This window comes from Panthera pardus, unplaced genomic scaffold (assembly GCF_024362965.1).
Source record: "Panthera pardus isolate Hobbes unplaced genomic scaffold, ASM2436296v1 HiC_scaffold_6, whole genome shotgun sequence".
Lineage (NCBI taxonomy): Eukaryota > Metazoa > Chordata > Mammalia > Carnivora > Felidae > Panthera > Panthera pardus.
In genome coordinates, this window is record NW_026526991.1 from 76,282,919 (window position 1) to 76,286,546 (window position 3,628).

At 33.8% G+C, this 3,628-nt stretch overlaps 1 non-coding gene across 1 annotated transcript; it reads right to left on the reverse strand.

Annotated features, from left to right (window-relative positions):
- Positions 1–368: 368 nt before the first annotated feature.
- LOC128775129 (U6 spliceosomal RNA) lies at positions 369–475 on the reverse strand. The gene has a single exon (XR_008419781.1). It is a non-coding gene; the product is annotated as a U6 spliceosomal RNA (small nuclear RNA).
- Between the last annotated feature and the right edge of the window lie 3,153 nt (positions 476–3,628).

The window sequence follows — 3,628 nt, forward strand, 5'->3', positions numbered from 1 at the left end:
TGGCTCTTCTTTCACTGTGTCACCCAGACAAAACATGGCCAATCCTGTAGATAGCCCCATTAACCACTGTCTTCAGAACACATTTCCATTATTCTGACTCAGACCCTCATCAGTTCCTACCTACGTGAACACCTTCTGGCTGGCCCTCCAATTCAAGAGTCTCTCTGACCCCAGCTTGCTGACACACTGCTGCAAAATTTTCTCTTTTTTAAATATTTTTGAGTGTAGTTGGCACACAGTGCTACATTCATTTCAGGTGTACAACATAGTGATTCAACTCTATTCATTATGCTATGATCACCACAAATGTAGCTATCATCTGACACCATACAACACTATTACAATCATTGACTATGTTTCTTATGCTGAAAAGTACGTAATGCTTCACAAATTTGGGTATCATCCTTGCACAGGGGCTTTGCTAATCTTCTCTGTATTGTTCCAGTTTTAGTATATGTGCTGCCAAAGTGAGCACTGCTAAATTCTTAATACATCTGTTTGTCCGTGCTATTCTGTTCCAATTCCTTTGTTTGTCCTAGCATATTAAACCTCTAAGCCTGGCTTCCTAAATCCCCCATAATATGACCCCAAACTATCCTTCCAGCTTTATCATCTACAATATTCTCAGTTAATTAAATGTTCTAGCCAAATTCTCTGTCCCTCTAAAGAATCCCTATGCTTTCTCAATTTCATTATTTTTTCATTTCCTTTGCATAGAAAGACATCACTCAGACAATATACACCTAAAAATACTTTTTTTTTAAAAAAACTGATCTTTCCCTGACTTAATTCCCAGCCTAAATTATAAGACATAATTTATATTATTGAGTTCCATCTTTTTTTAAAGGTTCTAGTCAATTTTAAGTTCCTGGAGGGTGGAATCATGTCTTGTTTTTCTTGGTATTACCTTTAATCCACCACCATACAGCAAGTGGTAAAAATATGAATGGAAGAAGAAAATTCACCTGACAATATCCCTGCAAATGTCCTATAGTGAATTAGAAGCAACTTGAAAGGGTCTGGTTATGCTTTAGGTAGAAGAAAGATCCAATTTAGGGTAGGCTTCTTCAGTTTGTGGGGAGTTTGAAATACCACAGAGAAATTTAGTAGGTAAATAATGGAAAAATATTTGCATGTGGCCATTACCCAACATTTACTAAATGCCTACTGCCATCCTTAAAATATTTCAGAGGCAGAAAGAAGTTCCAAAAAAGATAAAAGACTTCATCATCTACAGTATTCAAAACCTCATTCTAATAGGTGGCTGTACTATGGAGAAGTTTCTTTTGAGAATGAAAGATCAGCAAAACCATCCTCACTTGTTCACAAAGCCAACTTTTAACCTAGAAAGTTTCCTGGGGTTGAAAAGATAGTAACTCAAAAAGTACTGAGCAGCTGAACTCAAGTCGCCTTTGAATATTTTCTTTTATTTTCAGTAGTTTCTCTGTTTCTTTTAGGCCCATAAAAAATGCAAACTAGATCTTAGTAGAAAGGAGGCTATAGACTTGCAAATAAGAAATAGGCCATTTGATAATAAGAAAAGCAAAATGCGAGTAAAACAGCAAATGAGATTACAAATAAATTTAAAATGTCAGCTATAAAAAGAATCATGGCTCAAGATCATAACAGATGCAAGTGATTTTAATAATGTAGAAAGCAAGGCCAGAGATGACTGGAAAGAAAACCAAAATAACAAATGGGAACTAAGCAAAATATTTAATTATTGTGGCTGTTTAAAGTTGTAGTAAAAATCTCTCTAGCTGATCAGAAAGTTCTCAGGACATAGAATTTTATTCTTCTTTCATAAAATAAATATAAATCTCAAAAGTTGTAGATAATTTTCCTATTTTTCTTATTCACATAGCATAGCACTTATGAATGAATTATGGATTATGAATCATAAATGGTTTATGGGTTTTTTTCTCAAATCACTCAAATCTTTGAAAGACCAAATTGAAATTACATGTTCCTATACATAAGCTGATTCTTCTTCAAGGCACAAATTTAAAAAAATAATTTAGGGTAAAACTATCACCATAACATGAAGAAGACATTCTGTGTCTTTTATATATACACCTGACATATAGTTAGGGAACGATATGTTATTATGAGAAAATAAATGAGAGTTAGGCACAATATGAGCTTTCCCTTTCATTTCAGTCTTATTATCTATTTCTTCTTCAAAATATTCTTACAGTCTAAAAAAGAATGAAGTTTTTCCATTTGCAACAACATGGATGGAGCTAGAGAGTATAATGCTAAGCAAAATAAGTCAGTCAGAGAAAGACAAATATCATAGGATCTCACTCATATGTGGAATTTAAGAAACAAAACAAATAAGCAAAGAAAAGAGAGAAGCCAAGAACAGACACTTAACTATAGAGAACAAAACTGATGGTTCCTATATTGGGGGGGGGGGGTGGGGAGGGGGGCAGGGATGAGGGAATAGTATAGGGATTAGAGAGTACACTTATCATGATTAAAATAAAATGATTAAAATATATAGATACTCTTATAGTCTAGTCACATTTAAACCACTCACATTCCTGTAACATCCCCAAGTTCTCCTATATAACTACACCTCTGCTCCTGCTAATTTGTCTTTCTCATATGGTATTTCCAATTTGTCCACATGATAGACTCCTACTTGTCTTTAAGACAATTCTAGTATCATCTCCTCTCTGAAGCCTTCCCAATCCTTTCCCAGTTCTACCTGATACTTTATATATCATCCATTGTTAATCATCATATTGTATTCTAATTATTTTCAATTCCTTGAGACCAGAAACTGTGCCTTATTTGTCATTGTGTTTTAATACAGGATCCTGCTCCATTGTTATATGAATGTAGATCAAATCCACATGTTTATATGTAGGACTGTAAGTTCCTTGAGGTTAGAAGCATTTTGCTGTTCATCACACTACACACAAACCTAACGTAGGCTCTACATGGAATGTTTTAGTGAATTACCTTGCAATCAAGAAAGGACAAAGTTTAAAAAGCTAGGGACTAGTATTTAACCTATCATTTTACAATTGTGAGTTAATACAGATTCATGTATCTACACAAAAGAAAATAGAGTATATACTAAAGATTGCTGAGTTTATTAATATAAACTCCTTCTTGCAAATCATTGTTATCATTATTTCCTGGAAAAACTCAGAAACATCTATATCTTTAAAGAGGCCTCTCTCTTGATAAAATGATAAAATTGACTTAAATTTTTGACTACCACAAATAATGTTTTCATAAGGTAAGGAATGAAGGAAACAAACAAAAAAAAAGGGTTGCTATTTTCAAAATTATTCTGATTTTAGGCAGTGCAATATCATGGGAAAGTCAGTACAACATAGTGCCAGGGTTGGATTCTCAGCCAACTCAAACACTCTGTGCTTGCAAACTCGAGCAGTTTATTTAACTTCTCTATGCCTCCATTTCGTCAGCTGTAAAACGGGGGGAAAAATAATAGTGCAACCCTCAGAGCATCATTGCAAAGGTTAAAGTTGTTACAACTTTTGTAATCACTATGTCTGGAACATAATAAGTTCTCAATAAAATGTAAGTGATTATGATGTTAATATACCAGATAATCTTCAATAACAGGAGTGAAATTCCACTCTTTTTTTTT